The following is a 24,453-nucleotide window of genomic DNA, read 5'->3' on the forward strand; positions in this document are numbered from 1 at the left end:
AGGGCATATATATTGTAGGGATAGTATATAATATAATGTGATATGTAACATATTAAAAATATTACATTGCATTATTATACTATTTTTCCTATGAGACAGAAGAAATACGGATACTGCTACTTAAATAGTATGTATTTTAAGATTTTCTTAAAATATAAGTGAGTATTTGATGGAAGGATAAATGAATGAACTCATATTATGTTAATGAACAAATGCATGAGCAGGTTCATTTTCCGCTTGGCAGGGGAGGACTTACAACCCTTCTGAAAATGTTAAACTAGAGGGAATCTGAGAGATTTAGATTAACCAGTTCATAACGGCGTAATATTTCACTTCATCCTGACTCCATCCCCAGAACACACCCACATATACATACATCATTTAAATACTAGCTCTAGTTTATCTTAGAGCTGGAACGGGAAATCTGCTTCTACAGACTTGACTCTCAAAAATACAAACAATGAAACTCTCTGTCTCTCAGTCTCTCCCTCTTTCTCTCTTACACACACATACCACCACCACTACTACTACCACCTTTCCCCAAGTGTAAATAAATCACTCACGTGGGAAGCCCTTATGTAATTCTAGAGATTTCATCATTGCTTATGTTGGGCTGAATATGAGGTGTTATCTTTCTTTTTTTTTCTTTTTGGCATCATAATCTTTCTCTTCAGAGATAAAATATATGATTTAACAAATAAAGCTTCAAATGAAAACTGCCCAGTTCTTTTGAGGTCAACTGCATCTGACTCAAGCAATTGTCAAATTGCTTTGAGACCTCAGTTGTACTCTCTGCCTTCCAAACAGTGAGGAAAGATGAAAAATGGGAAAACAAACAAGTCAAAAAATATGGGATAAGAGTAATTAGATCTCATTTCCCTCTCCTCCAATTTTAGTTAGAGCTTGAGAACAGGGTTCTGGTATTAGAGACACCTGACCTAAATAAATCCTGACTTTGCTACACTTAGTCCCGTGACCTTGAACATTTACCTCATCCTCTTAAAGTGCCAGTTTCCTCATTAATAAGATGGAAATAATTGTAATCCTATTTTATAAGATCGTTGTAAAGATTAAACAAGACAGGAGGTGTGCAGTACTTGGAACAGAGACTTTTAAATCTAAGCAATCATAGTTTTATTATAATTATTGGTCTTTACTTAATTCAATATTGTTGGGCTAGCATTAATTTGAAACTAAAGAATTGTAGAGTGAGCCACAGAATTCACTATAAGTTTCCTTCTCAAATACTCTTTTAATTTTTTCTTGTATCTTTAATATGATTACAAACATGGATAGCATCTATGAGAAGCTGGTAGGAAGCATTCAGACAATTTCCTGCTTGTTGAAGGAATCTAATATGGCAAAAACAAACGAATACCCAATCAGACCTTCCTAGGATTTCTAACTACAGCATGTCATGATCCATAATGTTATTTTGTCTCTTGGTTTCAGTACAATATCCAGATTATAAATTAATGGCTTTGATTGGCGAATTACCCAGAACAGTCAATATTGCTTCATGAGAGTGGTTGTAAGAGAAACCTAATTCTGTTAAAGATTTAGTTACAGAAGAGAATGTTGAAGACGATGAGGTATGACGTTGTGGGGTTGGGGTTTAGCACCATGAAACTGATCACCATGAGTCATTTTTTGGCTCAAACACGAGGCGCCTCCAGGGAGCACTAACAGGATTCGCAAGTGTTCTGGCGGCCATCTCAGTGCTGCATGTTCTGCCCAAAGTGCACAGACCATGAGACGAGGGCAAGAGAGCCCAAGAGGGATTGTATTTCATGGCTTAATTCTTTCTGATGTGTTCAGAGTATCAGAGTTTGGGAGCACACTGTGTTGATCGGTGTTTGGTGTTGAATGAGATGGGGTGAGACGACAGGATGATACATGGTGGTTTCTCCCTTCCAGCACCTACAAAAATGTTGCGTGGGCCCCGTCAGTTCATGAGAGAGGTGCAGGATTGGGGTTGGGGGGAAATAGGAATCCTTCCAAGTCTCCTGAGAGTTGACAGGCGATATGAAATAAACAAGAGAGTCAAGGAATAGACGGGAGCCAGACCCTGAAGGGTTCCCATCACCAGCACACATTCCATGGCTCCTCCTTGAAAGTCTGTGACATCTTTCTGAGCCATCTGCCACAGACGAAACTTTGTAGTTTTCTACAGACTGAGCTGAAATCGGGCCAATGTGACAGCATATAGTCTTCGTTCATGTTTCTCCTTTACATATGTGTTCATTGTCCCCAGGCCATCTTGGTCTGCTCTCTCCAGCCTGCCAAAAATGGCATTATCACAGCGACTCTCACTGTACCTTTGTCAGTTGATTATTCCCATAGCAGGCATGGCAGAATCCTGGGTCCTGTTCCTTTTGTAATATTTTCAGGTTAATTATGAATGGGATGAGTTCATTGTTTAAACTGGAGGACCGTTTCTTCATGGGCACATATATACCTATTATTGCTCTTGCAGCCATGTTTTTTGTCAATCAGAAAACATCAAATGGTTTATGCATTGAAGAGGGATAGCCAACAAGTCAGATAGATATCCTGAGAGTCTGGCATGAGAGCCACTGATTTCCACCTTGGCTTTCTAATGTGCCTTCCCAGGTAAGCCACTTCACTTCTCCGGATGATTTTTGGAGATAGTTGAGCTTTGTCTCAATTGTACCTTTAAGCTCAAATTTTAATTGCTGATTGATATATGTACAAATTACATATATCAAAAAGTATATATACCAAGAAGTGTGTGTGTGTGTGTGTGTGTGTGTGTTGTGTATGTGTGTTCTCTTGATTGTCTTGACAATTCAAGAGATATGGATGTAAGGTTCTCCAACCACAACACCTGGTACATAAGAGTCACTCAATGAATATGTGATGAATGACTTATTATTTCTGTGCACATAGGCATGCATATACGTAAGCCACCTCTGTATTATAAGGCTTCAGTTGAGCTCAATCCTTTTATATGAACATGATAACTAAGGGCTCTGAGCCCTTCCCTGAACATGCATGATTGCTGCCTGCAGTGCTGGACAACTTGCAGCCCTCCCATCTGGTTCTGTGGAACGGCTGCAACCACAGGACTGGAGTATATAGGGCAATTCATCCCTATATACTCAACATTGGTGGGTGAGAGGCCCTCTTCCAGCTGGAGCAATATTGGGAGTTGACAATTTTCTGGCAATCTGACTTGTTCCTTGGAGTTACTTGGTTTCTTGGAGTAGTCTACAAAAGAATCTTGTATGAGTCATGGAGAAAACACATGACACTCAAATTGGGTAATTTAGAAGAGTTTCATAAGGGGATTGTTTAAAAAGATGTCAACAGAGTGTAGAGAAATTATAAGGGATACTGCAGTAGCCTAGAGAATGGTAACGGGTCACCTTAAATGCCACCTCCAGGCCTGAAGAGGCAATGAGAGGAATAGTTATCAAAGCTTGGAAACAGAGAGATTTGTGGGGAGGGCCATCACCCAGGCCCCCTCGGTAGAGAGATACTGTCAGCTTATGCTAACTGGGCAGGGAGCCAAGTCAGTCAACATCCCCACCTTGAACTCCCTCTCCCCATTGGGTGAACCGAACTAGAAGTCAAAGAACAAGAGGCCAATCGGTGCAGACCATTCAGATCATCCTTTTATGGAAGAGAAGGGTGGAAGAGAGCAGAGTGGGGATCCCCAATCATAACATGGTTTTCTAAAGGTCTCTATAGAACCCAACCACCATTGTTTCTAAGGGAAAATGCGTTCCAAGTTCCAAAGAACATACTTGCTTAATTTTCAGAATGCCATCTATTTGCAATGTGTAGCGTGTCTGTCTTGTGTTTTATGTATACATATACAGATATATCTAAAAGTACCGGCATATAGATTAATATAATTAAGATAACCATTTAATTTTGAGAGTGAAGGGGGGTGCTACTAATAATTACACTAGTGAATAGGTAAACAGGCACTATTCTGGGCACACTGAGGCATATAACACACTAAATGCAATGCGATGGACTCAGTAAGTCCTAAATGAATTTCAATCTTGTTACTTTATAATCACTGCACATATGTTATGCATGTGTGGCAAGCATTCCTCGTAGATAATTGGTGTACCTGTGAGATACAATTTGAGAAGATTATCAGTTAAAAGGGGGGAGGTCTCCTATCTTGAATAATTGCTCCACCCCCCCTGTACTGCCCCTTGCTTCAAATTTCCCCATTAACACAATTCCTTCATGTTGAGGTATTTCTTCCCACATAAATGTAGCTGCCCCTAAGAAATATTATGTTGCTTCTGCTGTTGACATCTTACTGGCAACAAATTTTCCAAGTCCTGACCATCCTGAAGATGACTTCCTGTGGAAAGAGGACACATAGAAAGACCCCCTTGCTTAGGGGAGATGGCTGAAAGGTCTTGAGTTGTTGGGTTGGCTAGGAAATGATCTGCTGCTCAGGGTGTCCTGACTCTGAACTACCTCCTGCCCCATCCCACCCCTGATGAAGCTCCAGCCCCACATCTGTCTCCATCTGATTTGCGATCACAAGTTCTTGTTTGAAAGACAACCAAAGCTGTCCTTCATAGATTGCTTGCTAATTCCCCAAAGTGTGGGCTGCACCCCACTGTGATGCTCAAGCCGTCTTTATGAAGAAGTCCGATGTTATTAAATAAACCTGAATTCCACAATAAAAGAGTTACTCCCTGCAGCTGACACTGCTGGTTGCCTGATGAACCCTAACTTTTTCAGGTAAATGCCAATCAGAGGAGGTGATTCTATGTCCAGCTGAGAAGTAAATCTGGATTGCTCTAAAAAAAAGTCATGATAATTCCAACACTCTTCTATTGGCTTACAAGAGAGCCTGAGACCAGTCCTAGCCAATGAGACATGAAAGGGGTGCCCTGGGGACTTCTGAAAAGGGTTCTTAATTTCATCATCCTGCTTTTTTTTTTTTTTTGGGTCATGTGGAGATGATGACTTTGCCCTACCCATATTATCTCCTGCTGCAACCTCTGGGAAAACTTACACAACACCACTGTGTGCTCATACATCTACTAATGGTGTGCTCCTTGTCCCATCTTTCCAGATCTCATTCAGGTCATTTTTCTTTATCTCTCTTCAATCATTAATCTTTCCTTCCTCATAAGCTTCTTTCAGTCATGCTACAAACACAAGCAAGTCTTTGCCATCCTAAGACAAACCCTGGATCCTGCCTCTTCCTCCAGCTCTCTGCTTCATCCCTCTCAACGCGGCCCGTCTTCTTGCTACAGCTGGCTATATTTTGCAGGTTTTCTCAATTTTTGTGTTTGCTGCTCAACTCTCTGCATTCTGGTATTTGCATTTATGTCCCACTGAAACTGCTCCCATAAAATTTGATGAACCACCTGATAATCAACAGCCAATCACTTTTATCCAAGACATTGTTATCCTCCAAGCTACTGTACTCTCTGTTCTGATTTTCCTATACCTTGCGCACATCTTTGTAAATAATCCCTTTGTTAAACTCTCCTAAATTACCCAATTTAAATGTGCCATGTATTCCCTTCCTGACTCATAAAATAAGCTTTTGTGGATTGCTCCCAGAAACTAACATTGACCCATGGGAAAATTCATTCTTCTTACACCTTCCTTTTGAAATTCTTCCTCTCTTCACTTCCACGTTATCACTCTTTTTTGGGGTTTTCTCCTCTGATTCTTCCTTCTGGTCTCTGAGTCTCTGACTCAGTTTCTTTCACATGCATCTTGACATTGATATTCCCCAGGTTTCTGCCCTCTGCCACTTCTCTAATGCCTGTCTTGGGGGGGGGGGTGGTTCTCATTAACTCCTATGGCTTTAACAATATATTCCATAGCCAGATCTGTCAGCATTATCTCTTCTCACTTTGCCACGGGGTCTAGAGAAACCTCAAACACAAAAGTTCCTCAATTAAGACTCATTCTCTGTGCTCTGGATCCTCTGTCTCCAGCAATGACCTTCCATCTACCACTCATTCAGGCTGGAGACATCAGCGGCATCCAAGACCCTCTTTCCATAGCTCCCGCGCAGGACCCTCTAGTTCCTGTTCCTTCTACTTTAATATTCTCTTGTCATATTGGTCCCCTCAACATCTCTGTTCTCATACACTCAGTTGGAGCCCTTTTCAAATTTCATGTGAAGACTCCTAAGGGTTGCCCATTTTTGTCCATCTTCCATGTGGTCACCACTGATACCTTACAACGTCAATCAGGTTGTGTCTCCTGTTTTAAAACTCTAAATGCCTTCCTTTTACTGGCAGAAAAGTCTCAACACGTTAGCATGGCACCCACAACTCTCCACAGTTTGATTTGGACTACTTTTTAGGCTTGTTTTTCACCCTTCCCCTTTACTCATCGAAAGTGCAAGCCATAAAGAAATTCTAGCTGCCCCTTGAACATACACTGTGTATTTTTTCACGTGGGCACCTTTGAATGTGCTAATCCTTCTTTTGGGAATGTCCTTGCATCTCTTTCTACCTAATTTTCAAGGTCAAACTTAAAGTGCTCTGGACTCCATAGGTCATGGGTTAGAATGTAGATGTTAGAAGCTAGGGTTCATTAATTAAAATTCTGCTGAAATATAATCTTTGTTTGGGTAATGGCTTTGCTGCCATGTTCTCAATAGCTGCACAATCCTGGCTCAGAGTAAGGGCTCAGAAACTCTTAGTTGAATAAATGGCAATATTGTCTTCTTAGAGGCATTGCTGATCTTTCCAGCTGCCTCTGTGTCTGACCTTCCTGCCCTGACATGGAATCCCTCAATAGGCACTGCTCTTCTTTGTGGGATTTCCCCCTTTAAGCTATGAATGCCTGAGGGCAGGAAATCATTCATTTTACAAACAGAGTTAGCCCTACTCTGTGTCAGGTACTATTCTAATGGATTGGGTTATCACAGGGATCAAAGCCAACCAAGCTCGCTGCCCTTGAGGAGCTTACATTTTATCTTGGGGAGACTTGCAGTATACTCATATCAAGTGAGTAAACTGTGTAGCATATAGAAGAAGAGTGCTAGTAACAATGATGAAGTGGAGCCGGAATGGGGGTATAAAGCTAGTGGGCATATTCATTTCATGAACATGACATTTAGCAAAATTTGAAGGATGCTGAGGATCAGTAATTAAAACTCTACTGAAATATAGTCTCATTTGGGTAATGCCAAGGACTTTCCAAGTAGCCATCCGAAGGAAGAGCATTTCAGGTAGAGGGGACATCTGGAAAATGGCCTCAGAGTGTGCCTGGCACAGTCTGAGAACATTGAGGAAACTGAGTGGCTAGTGTGGACTGAGTGAGTCAAGGGGCAGGAGATAGGAGGGCAGTCAGAGAGGAGATGGGCATCAAGTGACATCGGGCAGGGTCCTATCTGTAAAATGCAAGCTACCTCAGGGATGTTGTTTGAGGATTAAATGAGATGATAATATGAAAAGTGCCTGCACACTGTCCAACGCACTTCTGTCCAATGGAAATATGTAAGCCAGAGATGTGATATAAAATTGTCAAGTAGCCACATTAAAAAAAATACTAAAAAGGGGTGAAATTAATTTTAATAACATCTTATTTAACTTCGTATATCCATAATGTTGTCATTCTAACATATAATCAATATAAAGGCTTACTAATGTGGAATTTTACATTTTTTTAACAGTCTTCAGGATCTGGTGTGTGATTTATATTTATAGCACATCTTAATTCAGCCAGTCACATTTTCAGTGCTGAATGCCCTGTGTGGCTGGTAGCTACCATATTGGATAGTGCAGGTTTAGCATATTTTATTATTAAATGCTTGATAAATGTTAAATATGATTATTAAAAACAATAGGAATTGGGAAATGTGCTTGGCCCTGGTTTTGAGGGCGGGAGAAATGGAAACTTTGGAGGCGTGTATCAAATCAAGGCATGATGATCGTATCTGTTAGTTTTCCTCCCTATGCCTTGGCATGCCACACATGGCCATGTCATCTAGCAACCCAGATTTTTCAATTCGAAGTGACTGCAGAGAAGGGTCCTCACAGGAAAGATCTAGGGCCAGCCTGTGGGTGACTTGAGGGGACAGGAATGTGAGTTCCTCATTTTCCAGGGCTCATCTGTCACCATTGTCCCAGCTCCTACTGCTTTTACCTCTCACCACACCATGGAGCAATTTATCCAGGTCTCTGCTTTGCCTTGTGTCACACCCAGAATTTCTACCCGAGGGGTTTCTCCATGGGAGGTGTTTGGTTTCAAGATCTGAGCCATGTTTTCAAATAACATTTCAGCACTTTTGAGAGTGCCGTCATGGCAAGAGTGATGTTATTAGCTCAAGTGTTGGTACTAGAGGATGGCAGGAGCTCAGCCGCCCAGTGAGTTGGCTGCTCAGAGAAGGGTGTTGGGAAAGGCCCCACCTCCCAGCTATGTTTTTCCACTAAAGACTTAATTAAACCACTGCTGTGTCAATATTCTTAGCATGCTGCCAGCCTTTTCCCTTGGATGGAAACATGCTAGTCTCCACGCATGGATTCAGAGGGTAATTGGGGCTCCTGGGAGGGAAACCAGCATTGAGAGATGGCATAGAATTATTCCATGGGGAGGGCTGTGTGGTACGGGGCTTCTGCTTGCTTCATGGTTTCTGACATTGTGTGTATATGACAGTCTCAGGCTCTGGACAAAGCTGCACCCCAGACAAGGAATAAGGGAGTTAAGCTCTGCTTCAAAGGCCTCTGTCAGAATTACTTCACTTCCTTTTTCTCCCCCCACCAGCTTCTCTCTTCCTATCCTGAAAGGGTGTCCAGTGAGCCAGCTGGGGTTGCCACCCTGGATCTTTAGAACCACAATTCTTAGCCTGTCTTTTATTCAAGCAGCAATTTATAACAACTTGAGTTTTACATCTGTCATGTCTCATCCTCTATAGGGCGACAAGGGAGGTGGTGCCACTCTCCTCATTTTAAATGGCTGAGCAAATGGAGTAATTGAGAGGTCAAGTATCTTGTTCAAGGTCCCGAAGGCTCAGACTTGGCATTTGACTTGACGATGCTGCTTTTCAAAAAAATGGCCATAACAATAAAAATAATGGTGGCAATATGTAGTAGGTACCGAATGAAAGGAAGCCATTATCATTACACAAATTAGGTAAATGTATAACTGGCATGTTGGCACCTCTTTCTCCCTGCTACTGGGTCAGAAATGCTATCATTAAACAGACTTGCTTTGCATTTTAATGAGTAAAAGCAGATTCCCAAGGAAGCAGTGTATCCTTTGGGCACTATTAATTCTTGAGTGATGGAGAGCCAAAAACTGAGGACGGGAGACAAGATAGGAGCCTGAGTTAACAGAGAAGAGGTGAAATGAAATGGGCATAGGCTGCCTAGTGGGTAGTGTCCACAGATGGATTTCCTCTGTTTAACTTTGCATAGGGCCCCTGTGGCAGAGATGGCGACTGTTCATTGAATAGTCCACACACCCTGTCTGCATTTTCCAGTCTCCCTTGCAATTAGATTGGGTCATGTGACTTGTTGTAGTCAGTCGAAGTGGGGATATTGTGTATCTCTCCCTGGCCAAGAGGCCATTTATTTCCTCTATCCCTTCTTTTCTCTTCCTTGACAATCTTGGAGACCATGTGTCCCAGAGGACTACAAGGTGAAGGATGGCCACCAAAAAATAAAAAAAGAAGTGGACTTGCTGAATCTGAAATTTTATGTTTTGATCCGCAATGTCAAATTGCCTTTTACAAAAATTATACATCATATATTCCCAGAAACAATGCTGGAAAGTTCCTGTTTTCTGCATCCTCCCCATAGGGGGAGGTCACAAAGGATTGTTAATCATTTTTTATTTGTGTCATGTTATATATGAACACTATCAGCAGTCCCTGGGCTAGCCTGCTAGATGATGTGAAACTCATCCAGCTGATGGCAGAGATCATCCAAGCCAGTCCAAACCAGAACTGCTCAGCTGACCCAGAGAATTGGGAGGAATTATAAATGTTTGATATTTTAATCACTAAGTTTTGAGGTAGCTAGTTACACAGCAAATACAAACTGATACACTAACTATACATACAACTTCTTTACAAATTGTATTAATGACAATAACCGCCTATTGGTTTCCTGACTATAGCTTCCTGAAGTACATAACCTGCAGGAGAGAATAACTCAGAACCTAGAAGAACCCACATATAATTCAATGTCCTCTGCAATAAACTACCTATGACATTTATTTCCTGGAAGTTTTCCGAAGGGAATGCCGCTGAGATAGTTTCTCTCCCATTGAGAAGTGTTTGCTTTAGGTGATCCAAAGGATCAGACATTCCATTCTGATTTTATTTTATCAAAAGACGGAATAAAAAATATTCACTTTCATTCATTGGAAAACTGAGGTGTGCTCATGTGGAGAGGGAATTCCTTGGCTCTCCTAATCTTTCCCAGTTATTTCTTCACCCCAAAGGCACACTTTAATTTCACCTCTAGGTTGACAAATATCCGTCATTGGTCCTTTTTATCATTTAATGTTTTCTTTGCTGTGGTCTGAGGATTCTATCTGCAGGAATATCAGGCCCATCATTTACTTAGCTCAGCCTTTTGTCTGGAAAACATGGAGGAGAGGATGTGGGTGGCATCCTAACTCATCTCTTTAAGGTTGGTCCTGAATTCACCCAACATCCCTCTGATTGACAAAACGCCTTTTGGTAAAATTATAGAGTAGTAAACATTAAGGGACTTTGTTTATGTCCTCATAATCCAGTCAACCAAACTTCTTAATCTTGGCTCAGACTTCTTAGTAACAGAGCTTGGGCTGAAATACTGAAAGCTATTTCCCCTACTCTCTGCATATCAACTACTTAATATGGACGTGCTGGCAGCTCCTCATGCTCATTCCTGGCCCCTCTTCTCACTCTGAGCTCTCACACCAGGTGAACTCATTTATTCCCAGACACATAAATATTGTTTTATGCCTATGATGTCCAAATTTTATTTGTAAACTCCAGACTCATGTATCTAACTGTCTACTCACTGTCTCTCCTTGGATGTCTTACAGATATATCTACATTAGCATGTCCAAAACAAAACTTTTAGTCATCGAAGTGGTCTAGCCCTCTCTATCCCCATGTCACTACCTTCACCCAGGCCACTGTTATCACTTATGCAGACTATCCTAATAGTTCCCAGAAACTATTCTCACCGTTCCTGAATTATTTTTTTTCTTTTTCTTTACCTCCCTCCAACCCATTCTCTACATAGCATCCAGAAAAATCTTCTAATTATGTAAACCAGATCATACCATGATTACTGGTTATGACCCCTTCCCATTGCACCTGGAGTAAAATTCAAAATCCTCACTGAGGCCAGAAATCCTCATGATCCAGCGCCTACTTATCTCTAACTGCACTTCATCTCACTCTCACCCTTGGTCTCTCTGGTTTAGACACACTGGTCTTCTCTTACTTTCTCAAATGAGCTGAATTTGCCCTGCCCCCAGGTCTCCAGCTATGCTCTTCTGCTTGAGAGCACTCTGCCCCTCCTCCTCACACTCTAGACTCAGCTTAAACACAACATCCTCTGAGGGGCCTTTTCTGATGATTTACTGTTTTCTAAGTCAGCCCTGTTTTTCTTTTTATCGTATTTATTGTAACTTATAATTCTTTTATTAATATGTCCTTTTGTGCAAACTCATTTATTGTCACTACTCTGTAAACACGCAAAGAGAAACACCAAATCTGCCTTGCTTACTGTAGTGTATTTGTTCAATGAAAATCTGAAATCATCGTGCATCCTGACCAGGGCCTTATTATTAGAGAGTGGATTCTCGTACCTTTTCAGCCAGAGAGGTTTTTCTTCTCGGACTAGATCTTTATAGACAAAATTCTTGTTCTTTTTGCTTAGAATTCTGTTTCCCTATTGATATAAATACAGGAATCTGAGGGCTTGTTTGCAGGAGCTGTGCTATTGGCTTATTTACTTTACTTTGGAAAACATGCAGATGTTTAGTAAATTGCAAACGCCCAGAGAAGCCTATTCATGTGTCTTTTAAAAATCGCCATCCATTCTTTCTGACCTCCTTCTATGTTTATTGCTTTGGAGAATCCTAATTTAAGAAGATAAGTTAGAATCATTATTGCCAACACTCTGAGCCTCCTGGTCTTTAACGAATGATCCCAACACTTTACTCTCATAGATGTAACCCATATCAATAAATCAGAATGGAACACTGCTGCAGGAGAAAGCAGGGTTTGAAGAGCCCACTGGGAAGAGTCCATTTGCTGGTCAGCAATACATAACTTAGATTACATGATTTGTCTGTAACATGGAAGGTGATATCATGGTGGCAGCAGGGTCTGCAGAAAAGTTTGACCCTTTACAGACCTCGTCATCTGCTTGGATAAATTCTGACCTGGTGATGCTTCCTTTATGATGCAAACCAGAGGTGCCAAAAAAACGTATACACGTGACTTTTATTCATCTTTTGTTATTGGTATACAGTGAGTATTACAATTTTAATACAGTTATTTCCTTTCTTAAAATGTGTGTACATTTTTTTGGCACCCTCTGTATATACATATCAGATCAGTCCTTCTGTAGGTGATGTGAGCCAGAGAGGCCTAAATTCATGAGTTGTTCAAATGAACATTATTTTTTAAAAAACACAACAAATCCCTGATTTGCTAAAAGCAGAGACCTCCGGTGTACTCCTGAATATAGGGGCACAGCAGGAGCATTCCTTGAGGAGTTTCCTCAGTATGTAAATATTTGTGAAGCTGAAAGGAAGGGAAGAATTGGAGAGTACAGTGTCTATAAAGAAGATGACCGGGTACATAACTGTGAATGAAGTCTTCCAAGAGAGAGGGCTCGTCCACCCCAACTTCACCATCTAAGACTTTCTTGAACTTTTCACATTTGCAGGATACACACCATATCGGTTTCATCTGTGCCAGACAGTAAAGTCCCACAAGCCTGTGTCTGTAAGCTTCTCTGTTATGAAGAACTGGACCTACAGTCATGTACCAACAGACACTTATTAAATACATTTGATTGACACACCTTAAAAAGTAGGAAAAATCTTTCTGAAAGCCCAAATAAGTATTTTCTTAGCTCAGAAAATAGATGACTTAAATCTGGCCCTGTCTACTGCCTTGTACAAGAAACTCAACCCCATTTTCCATGTTTTAATGCGAAAGGTAGTTTCAAACACGAGTTGCCACTGGCAGAAGAAAGCAAGCAATTGCCCGCACAACCCAACTTCACCTTCGCCTTTGCTGATGTTGGCCCAGGTTCAGCATCAACACCGATGCCACACACCTGCAGCCTGGGCTCCTGCACCGCGCTGAGTTCCCAGGCAGCCCTGGGCTGGAAGCACCAAGCACAAACACTGTGTTTCCCAGCAAGCCTCCCCACCCTACCCCCAGGCCAGGCCTTCTTCCTCCACTTCGTCACCCAGCTGGGAACCTCTGTAGGATGGTCCCCATGTTCCCACAACAGGGAGCAGGGGTCTGGGATCCAGAGGACTTGGTCCCTGGTTTGCATCTGTGTCCCAGAGGAGGAGGATTTAGAGAGCTCGGTTTTGAGAGTATGTGGAGCTGGTGATCAGCGAAGTCTTTAAGCTGGTGAGCCGACTTAGCTAGTTAGCCTGGGTAAATGCCATCCTGGGCTTCCTTTTGTTCACTTAAGGAAAATACTGTCAGCGTGCAGGATGGGCCCCCAGTGGGAGAGCTGACTCTGTGGAGACAGTTTATTAGCAGATGCTTGGCTGAACCTCAGCTGTTCTCTCCAGTGACATCAGTGTGACAGGAAGATATTTGTTCAGGTGATGGGCTTGAGTGCGCCTCCGGCCAGACCCCACTCCCCAGGGACCACCCTTCCAGCACTGAAAGGCAACTGGCTTAATCCTGTATCCTTTCAACTCGAATCTGACGAACTTCTCTCAGTTACACTTCAAGACTTTGGTGGCTAGAGTGACCTCCCTCAGAGATGCCAGAGGCCAGGTACAAGCCACACAGGCTGGGCTGCAAACCTGCGGTGGAAGGTCCCCACCATCAGTGGGTCTTCTTGCCTTTGTCCACGTGGTCAGTCACCCTGCTGATACCCTGTGGTGGTATCAGGTTAGAACATCTAGAGGGCTAGCATCCACACGCGTTTTCAACCGAGTTTTTTAAACTAACTCACAGGATTGTTTAGCCTTGATAAGGCCTGTCAGGGGTTCGGGGATTTTTGATGTTTTAAATTTTCAATTTTTCAAGTTCTCAGTATTTTTAAAAAGGAAGAAATACCAAATAGGTCTTTAAAAAAATCTTACGATATATTCTAAACGTTTAATATACGTGGTATATTTTCAGAATTATACGGTATCCCTAGTTAGAAATGACAACCAGACAGAATTGGAGATGTCTTAAATGTGAAGATTGGGTCAAACGGTTACTCTACTCTCAGCATCTCCTTGTCAGACTTCGCTCATCCCTTCCATAGGCTGTGGCTCCTGGTCTAGACTCTTTTTTTTTTTTTTTTTTTTTTCTTTTTGCCAAAGTAATATGGAAAAATGTCCTGTCATTATTTTCTTTTTTTTTTATTTTTTATTTTTTTTTATTTTTTATTTTTTAATTTATTTTATTTTTTTTTAATTTATTGGGGTGACAATTGTTAGTAAAATTACATAGATTTCAGGTGTGCAATTCTGTATCACATCATCCATAAATCACACTGTGTTCACCACCCAGAGTCAGCTCCCCTTCCATCACCGTACATTTGATCCCCCTCACCCTCATCCCCCACCCCCCAACCCCCTTACGCTCTGGTAACCACCAAATTACGTTCCCCAGATTAATTTTCAAACCCCGTGGCCATCCTGTGGTCACCGACTGCCCTCCAATCCCCTCACCCTCCCCCCCACCCCCCACTCCCCCCGCCCATCTAGCAACCCTCAGTTTTTCCTCATTGTCTCCCAAACAGTTTCTGATTAGTTCATTCACTTATTCTTTTCTTTAGAATCCGCAAATAAGTGAGATCATATGGAACTTATCTTTCTCTGTCTGACTTATTTCACTTAACATAATGTTCTCTAGATCCATCCATGTTGTTGCAAATGGTAAGATTTCTTTCTTCCTTATGGCTGCATAATACTCCATTGTATAAATGTACCACAGTTTCTTAATCCAGTCATCTACCGATGGGCATTTTGGTTGTTTCCATGTCTTAGCTATTGTGTATAGTGCTGCAATAAACATAGGAGTGCATAGAGATTTTTGAATTGAAGTTCTGGATTTCTCCGGATAGATACCTAGGAGTGGAATTACTGGATCATAAGGTAGTTCCATTTTCAGAATTTTGAGATACCTCTATACTGTTTTCCATAGCGGCTGCACCAGTCTGCAATCCCACCAACAGTGCACAAGCGTTCCCTTTTCTCCACATCCGCGCCAGCACTTGTTGTTTGTTGATTTATTGATGATAGCCATTCTGACTGGGGTGAGGTGGTATCTCATTGTGGTTTTTATTTGCATTTCTCTGATGGTTAGTGAGGTTGAGCATTTCTTCATATGTCTGTTTGCCATCTGTATGTCCTTTTCAGAAAAATGTCTCTTCAAGTCCTCTGCCCATTTTTTAATTGGATCGTTTGTTTTTTTGGAGTTGGGTTGAGTAAGTTTTCCATAGATTTGTGATATTAATCCCTTATCAGATATATCACTGGCAAATATCTTTTCCCATTCAGTAGGATCCCTTCTTGTTTTATTGATGGTTTCCTTTGCTGTGAAAAAACTTTTTAGTTTGATATAATCCCACATGTTTATTCTTTCTCTTAGTTCCCTCGCGCGAGGGTGTATATCAGTAAAAATCTTACTCCGGGTAATGTCTGAGAAGTTTCTTCCTATATTTTCTTCTAGGTATTTTATGGTTTCAGACCTTACATTTAAGTCTTTAAGCCATTTTGAATTTATTTTTGTATATGGTGTAAGGAGGTGGTCCAACTTCATTTTTTTGCATGTGTCTGTCCAGGTTTCCCAGCACCATTTATTGAATAGACTGTCATTACTCCATCGTACATTCTTGCTTCCATTGTCGTAGATTAAATGGCCATATAGGCGTGGATTTATTTCTGGACTCTCTATTCTGTTCCATTGATCTATGTGTCTGTTTTTATGCCAGTACCATGCTGTTTTGATTACTGTAGCCTTGTAGTATAATTTGAAGTCAGGTATTGTTATACCTCCCACTTTGTTCTTATTTCTCAAGATTGCCTTTGCTATTCGGGGTCTTTTATGGTCCCATATAAATTTTAGGATTATATGTTCTATTTCTGTGAAAAACGACGTTGGCAGTTTGATAGGAATTGCATTGAATATGTATATTGCCTTAGGCAGTATGGACATTTTAACTATATTAATTCTTCCTATCCATGAACATGATATGTGTTTCCATCTATTTATATCTTCCTTCATTCCTTTCATCAGTGTCTTATAATTTTCTGAGTATAGATCTTTTACTTCTTTGGTTAAATTTATTCCCAGGTATTTTATAGTCTTTGGAGCGATTGTAAATGGGATTGTTTTTTTAATTTCTCCTTCTGATGTTTTATTATTGGTATATACAAATGCAACTGATTTCTGAATATTAATTTTGTATCCTGCCACTTTACTAAATTCATCTATCAGCTCTAATAGCTTCTTGGTGGAGTCTTTAGGGTTCTCTATATATAGTATCATATCATCTGCATACAATGATAACTTTACTTCCTCCTTACCAATCTGGATGCCTTTTATTTCTTTTTCTTGTCTGATTGCTGTGGCAAGAACTTCCAGAACTATGTTGAATAGAAGCGGAGATAATGGGCATCCTTGCCTTGTTCCTGATCTTAGGGGGAATGGTTTTAACTTTTCCCCATTGAGTATGATGTTAGCTGTGGGTTTGTCATATATGGCCTTTATTATGTTGAGATAAGATCCCTCTATTCCCACTTTCTTAAGGGTTTTTATCATAAATGGCTGTTGGATTTTATCAAATGCTTTTTCTGCATCTATTGATATGATCATGTGATTTTTATTTTTCATTTTGTTAATGTGGTGTATCACATTAATAGATTTGCGGATGTTGAACCACCCCTGCATACCAGGAATGAATCCCACTTGATCGTGGTGAATGATCTTTTTAATGTATTGCTGAATTCTGTTTGCTAATATTTTGTTGAGGATTTTTGCATCTATGTTGATTAAAGATATCGGCCTGTAGTTTTCTTTTTTTGTGGTGTCTTTGTCTAATTTTGGGATCAGGGTGATAGTGGCTTCGTAAAAAGTGTTTGGGAGTCTTCCCTCCTTCTGGATTTTTTGGAAGAGCTTGAGGAGAATTGGTGATAATTCTTTTTTGAACGCTTTGTAAAATTCACCTGTAAAGCCATCTGGTCCAGGGCTTTTGTTTGTTGGGAGACTGTTGATTACTGATTCAATTTCCGTGGTGGTAATCAGTCTATTCAGGTTTTCTGTTTCTTCTTGAGTTAGCCTTGGAAGGTTGTACGCCTCTAGAAAATTGTCCATTTCTTCCAAATTGTCAAATTTGTTGGCATATAGTTGCTCATAGTAACTTCTTAAAACTCTTTGTATTTCTGCAGTGTCCGTTGTCACTTCTCCTCTTTCGTTTCTGATTTTATTAATTTGGGTCCTCTCTCTCTTTTTTTTAATGAGTCTGGCTAATGGTTTGTCGATTTTGTTTATCTTCTCTAAGAACCAACTCTTGGATTCATTGATCTTTTGTATTGTTTTTCTGGTTTCTATTTCATTTAATTCTGCTCTGATCTTTATTATCTCCTTCCTTGTGTTCCCTTTGGGCTTATTTTGCTGTTCTTTTTCCAGATCCCTTAAATGTGAAGATAAACTGTTGATTAGTGATGTTTCTTGTTTCTTTAGGTAGGCCTGCAAAGCTATGAATTTCCCTCTTAGGACTGCTTTCGCGGCATCCCAAAGATTTTGGGTCGTCGTGTTTTCATTTTCATTTATCTCGAAATATCTTTTGATTTCTTCCTTGATCTCCTGCTTGACCCATTCATTATTTAGTAATAAGTTATTCAGCCTCCATGAATTGGTGTGTCTTCCCGTTTTTTTCCTGTAGTTCATTTCTAATTTCATAGCATTGTGATCAGAGAAGACAATTGGTATGATTTCAATTTTCTTAAATTTATCAAGACTTGTTTTGTGGCCTAACATATGATCTATCTTGGAAAATGTTCCATGTGCGCTTGAGAAGAAGGTGTATTTTGCAGCATTGGGGTGAAATGTTCTGAAAATATCGATTAAATCCAAGTGGTCCAATGTATCATTTAAGGCTGTTGTTTCCATATTGATTTTCTGTCTGGAAGACCTGTCCCTTGTGGTCAGAGGTGTGTTGAAGTCCCCGACTATAATAGTGTTACTGTTGATCTCTGCCTTTATGTCAGTCAGTACCTGTTTTATATATTTAGGTGCTCCTATGTTGGGTGCATAGATGTTTACTAGGGTTATGTCCTCTTGTCGGATCGATCCCTTTATTATTATATAGTGCCCATCTTTATCTTTTAGTATGTTCTTCATTTTAAAGTCTATTTTGTCAGAAATAAGTATTGCAACTCCAGCTTTTTTCTCGTTTCCATTTGCATGAAATATCTTACTCCAACCCTTCACTTTCAGCCTGTGTGTGTCTTTTGTTCTGAGGTGAGTCTCTTGTATACAGCATATACAAGGGTCTTGCTGTCTTATCCAGTCAGCCACCCTATGTCTTTTGATTGGAGCATTTAATCCATTTACATTTAAAGTGATTATTGATAGGTACATAGATATTGCCATTTTTAAATTTGTAGTTAGGTTGTTTTGATCTTTCTTCTATTTACAGAAGACCTTTTAGTATTTCTTGCAATGCTGGCTTGGTGGTAATAAATTCCTTTAGCTTATTTTTTTCTGGAAAGCTCTTTATCTCTCCATCAACTTTAAATGATAGCCTTGCTGGATAAAGCAATCTAGGTTGTAGGCCTTTGTTTTCCATCACTTTAAGTATCTCCTGCCACTCCCTCCTGGCCTTCAATGTTTCTGTAGAAAACTCATTTGATAGTCTTATGGGAGTTCCCTTGTATGTAACCCTCCGTCTTTCTCTTGCTGCTTTTAGGATTCTCTCTTTGTCTTTAAGCTTTGCCATTTTAACTATAATGTGTCTTGGTGTGGACCTGTTTGGGTTAATCCTGGTTGGAACTCTCTGCACTTCCTGGACTTGTATGTTGGTTTCCTTCATGAGGTTGGGGAAGTTTTCAGACATTATTACTTCAAATATGTTCTCAATCCCTTGCTTGCTCTCTTCACCTTCTGGTATTCCTATGATGCGCATGTTGTTGCGCTTGATGTTATCCCAGAGGTCTCTTAGGCCATCTTCATTGTTTTTTATTCTTTTTTCTTTTTGTTGTTCCGTTTGGGTGATCTCTGCTACCTTGTCTTCTAAGTCGCTGATTCGATCCTCTGCTTCATCTAGCCTGCTGGTAATTCCTTCAAGTGAGTTCTTAATTTCGGTAATTGTGTTCTTTAGTTCCAACTGGTTTTTCGTTATGATTTCTACATCCTTCTTTATGTTTTCTCTAAGCTCGTTTGTTATGATTTCTACATCCTTCTTTATGTCTTCTCTAAGCTCCTTAAACATTCTTATCACCAGTGTTCTGAACTCTGTCTCTGAGAGGTTGGATACGTCTGCTTCATTTGGTTCCAGTTGTGGAAGCTTCTTCTGTTCTTTTATTTGGGACGTGTATCTTTGTTTCCCCATTCTGGCTGACTGTGTTTATTTTGATATATTAGGTAGATCCCCTAGAGTTCTTAGTTCTTGCTAGGTTATCTTGTGTAGTATGTGTCCTTTATATTTGACTCGCACCACGTCGTCCTCCTCTGCGTGTGCTCCAAAGGTGAGTCTTGTGTTGTGTACACTGTCCCGTTCAAGAAGATCTTTAATTGCTTCCCGCTAATGAGCAGGTGGGGTCAACTCCTGGGCTGACCTGCCGTGAGACTTGGCTCTGCCCCCCGCAGGGCACTCTGCTGCGTGAGGGTTGACCACCCCAATGTGATTTGGCCTCTATGGGCTCCAGAGCCTGCCGAGAACCCCCTCTAGGTATGTGACCTTCAGGTCAACCCCGGCTGCACTCCGATTTGGTCTGGAGTTGGCCCCCAGATATGCCGAGTCCCGTGCCACCCAAGCTGGGCCCCGGTAGGGAAGTCCCAGAACAAGGCAAATCACCAAGCACAGCAGCAACGACAACAGCAAAGAGGAAAAAAAAAAAAAAAAAACAAAAAACAAAAAAAAAAAAAACAAAAAACAAAAAACAAAAAAAAACAAAAAAAAAAAACAGCCGATAACCCCCGCTCGACACAGGCAAAGATATCAAAGATACAAGATAAAGCAAAACAAAACCAAGCAAAGCAAAACAAAGCAAAACAAAAAGCAGCGACCGTCTCGGCCTGAGCCCATCAAGCAATGACCAGGTTGTCCTCTGCTGTACCAAAGAGCCCCCTGCTTATTGCGCAGGCAGAGCCGGTCACCTGGTGCTCAGAGAGACTTTGGGACTGCAGACTTAAAAGCGTGGGCCTGAGGGGTCTGGATGATAGCCTCCACAAAGTCAGTGCAGCTTCTGCCCTTGTCCGCACGTATGCACACCGAGAGGAGCACCACCAGTCCTTTGTCCAGAGCTCGTGAGTCCTAGGGCACTCCTTCAGTGTGTGTGTATGGGTGCGGGCGGGAGATTTCTGATCTGCTGACCGTGCCTCACAAGCTGGGCCCCGGCAGGGCAGTTTCAGAACAAAGCAAATCACCAAGCACAACAACAACAACAACAACAAAGAAAAATATCAAATACGTTCACATGCAAAAACCACCTGATAACCCCACTCGACAGAGGCAAAGATATCAAAGATATAAAGACAAAGCAAAACAAGACAAAACAAAGCAATACAAAAAGCAGCGACAGTCTCGGCCTAAGCCCACCAAGCAATGTCCAGGTTGTTCTCTGCTGTACCAAGGAGCCCCCTGCTTATTGCGCAGGCAGAGCCGGTCACCTGGTGCCCAGAGAGACTTTGGGACTGCAGACTTAAAAGCGTGGGCCTGAGGGGTCTGGATGATAGTTTTTACAATATCAGTGCAGTTTCTGCCCTTGCCTGCACAAATGCACACTGAGAGTGGCACCACCAGATATGTGACCAAAACTCTTGAGTCTTAAGGCACCTCTTCAGTGTGTGTGTGTGAGTGCGGGCAGGAGATTTCTGATCTGCTGAAAGCCCAGAGCTGCGCCTGCCTCACTGCTGATCTCCGGGTGTGTCTCGGCCGCTGCACCCACCCCACCCTAGGCAAGCCAGGAAGGGTGGGGGCTGGAGATGGAGGGGTCTTCACTCTCCCAGCCCAGCCGTGCGTCGCCCTCTTCCCGCAGGCCAGAAAAGGTGGTGGCTGGGGGTGGAGGCGTCTCTTCTCTCCTAGCGCAGCCAAAATCACGCACACTGCCCAGTCTGCCTGGGTCAGGGCTGCCCGTCAGGCTTCCCAAAACGTGAGCGTTAGATACCACTTCTCGGTTCAGGGGCCGGTTTAAGTCTCTGGAAGGGCGGGGTAAGATTGGAAGAGCGGGGTGGGGGAGGGGCCTAGGTATGGAGACTGCGCCCCCCGTCCGCCGCAGGGCGCACCGCCTTCCCGGTGGGAGAAATCAGCCGCGGGACGCAGGGAAAGAGCCGCCTCCCGGTCTCTGGGCTCTCCGCTCCGCCTGGGCCCCTGTGCGCGCCCCGCACAGCGGGGCTGCACCGCGGTTTCCAGTCCCAGTCTCTGGAAGGGCGGGGTAGGATTGGGAGAGCAGGGGGGGGGAGGGGCCCAGGTATGGAGACTGCGCCCCCGTCCGCCGCAGGGCGCGCCGCCTTCCCGGCTGGAGAAATCAGCCGCGGGACGCAGGGAAAGAGCCGCCTCCCGGTCTCTGCGCTCTCCGCTTCGCCTGGGCTCCCATGCGCGCCCGGCACAGCGGGGCTGCACCGCGGTTTCCAGTCCCAATCTCTGGAAGGGCGGGGTAGGATTGGGAGAGCAGGGGGGGGGAGGGGCCCAGGTATGGAGACTGCGCCCCCGTCCGCCGCAGGGCGCGCCGCCTTCCCGGCGGGAGAAATCAGCCGTGGGAGCAGGGAAAGGGCCTACCCCCGGTCTCTGCGCTCTCCGCTCCGCCTGGGATCCCGCGCCTGCCCGGCTCCGTGGTTTTCGGTCCTCGCCCCCGCCAGCTGAGGCTCCGCTGGGGGCTGGGCTCTCCCGCCACTGCCGGCCGGGCGCTCCCACGCCGCTTCTCCTCCTCCTCTCCTTGCTCCGTCCAGTTAGCTTACCCCCAAGAATTTCTTAGCTTCAAGCAATCCACGAATCTCTCCACTATATTGTGTGGTGAGCGAAAATTTCCTCGATGGGTTATAGTTCCCGTTTGCAACAAGATCTGGAGGAGAACTCAGAAAGTGCGCCCTGCTGCCGCCATTCCTATGACGTCACCCCTCTGGTCTAGACTCTTTATAGCCCTTTGGTATCACCAAATTAAGAGGTACCCTGGTGTCCTAGAAAAGATCAAAGAGGCCTCTTAGCTAGTAGTTTGAGCTTTATTGTTAGAAGTTGATGATTTCCCTGGTAAGTTTTTAACCAGTGGTGACTGCCATTTCCTCTGTTGTGTTTTTGAAATTTATATTTGCTATGGGAGTCAGGATGCCAAAGGCAGCCTCATTTGGGTATTCTATTACCCATATCCTGCTACCCTCCACTTCAGGTTTTCTCAAGACTACAGAGAAAGAAAAAATGTCTTCTTGAAGGGGATTACCCCTCATGAGAGCAATGTGTTCACCACTGTGTTGGTTTTGACATTTCCTTACAGAGAGTGATTCTAGAAAGGATGACGGCACTCAGCACAATTCCATCCACTCTCCTCTAGACCCTTGTGGTTAGGCAGGTCATGTGACTAGTTCTGACCAGTGGGCTGTAGACAAAAGTGGTTTGTGTCATTTCTAGGCTAAATTGTACTAAAGTTGAAATATGACCCTTCTCCGCTGTGTCTTTCCTTCCTATAAGGTCTAGAGATGTGAGCCTGGTTCCTATAGAATAATAATAAAAAAACCCCTCCCTGCCACATACCTGAACATATAGCAGAATAAGAGAAAAAAACTTTTGGTGTGCAAAGCCATTGAGATTTCAGAGCTCATTTGTTACCACTGCATGGCTTAACCTATCCTGATTGATATAACAGGTATTCTAAATTTTATTTAAACAACTGAATCTTAAAATATTTAACATACTCATATATGCATATTATTTTATATGTGAAAAATATATGATTAAAAGGTTTGGATTCATAAAATTGTGTGCAACAAACAAAATGAACCACAAATTAGCATTTGTTTTTGTTGCCTTTTTGTTTTTGCATATATTTAGCACATGGTGCAAAGATTGTTACCCAATATGAGCAGCGGGATTAGGAGTCTATAAATCAAATTTTCTCTGCATTGAATGGAGCCAGATACAGCCTATGGTCGTAGGACGTTCAGTAGAGTAAGGAAGGCCAGGAACAGGAATCAGGCAATTTAGACACCACAGGATATTCTGGATCTTTCTTTGCATTGAGGCTTAATTCATCCTTCAGGATCCTTCTTCACTTATTCAATCCCACACTGGGCTGTCCCCTTCTGAACGGGTATGGCAGTGGTTATCCCTGCTTCACCTTAGTTATAGTCTATCTCTTGTTGCTCATCCACTCATTCCACAAAGACTGGCTGAGCCAAGGATTGGCTCCCATATTAAATTATGGGAATGCAAAGATCTAAGCCAGCCCTTTAGGGACCTCACAGTTTAGTGAGAAGTTCCCTTACAGTCTACTCAGCGTTTCATAGTTGTTATATTTACGCCCTCCTTGTGGGGAAAAATGATGCCTTTTATTCTTCATTTGTCTTCCACTTGCCCTGGCATCATGCCGGCAGTGTAGAGGCTGTTTCGTGGATAGTTCACGTATGAGTCTGCTGGCACACTCCTCAGTCAGTGCATCTCTACTGATGTTCATTAAAATCCATCCTCAAAGTAAAAAGGTCCTGGTCTTAGTTCAGATCCATTTACCTGTCCTCGATTACTACAGTCTGCTTTGGGTTGCTTCATGTTACGTAATTCTGGCAAAGTTGTCCTCGTTTTCCATCCCTAAAACTTACTCAAGGATAGCAGGTCTTGCATTTGATAGCAAGCAACTGTGTAGACTTGTACATTTGACGCAGTAAAGGCTGTGAGGTGGAAAAACATCCAACAGAAATCGTAGGATCTGCTCATGAATATGTTCTGTTAAAGTGTCATTAACATGAAATGCAGCATTGCACGGGAAGACCATCTCAATCAAGCACCCCCCTTTTCTCCATCACTGACATTCAACTTGAAATGTACTCTTTCCATGTACAAGTCAAAGCAAGACTTTTCCAAGTGTCAGCATCACAAGCTCAAGCTAGTTCTTGGCAGTGAACTGGATTTC

This window comes from Rhinolophus ferrumequinum, chromosome 12, assembly GCF_004115265.2.
Source record: "Rhinolophus ferrumequinum isolate MPI-CBG mRhiFer1 chromosome 12, mRhiFer1_v1.p, whole genome shotgun sequence".
Lineage (NCBI taxonomy): Eukaryota > Metazoa > Chordata > Mammalia > Chiroptera > Rhinolophidae > Rhinolophus > Rhinolophus ferrumequinum.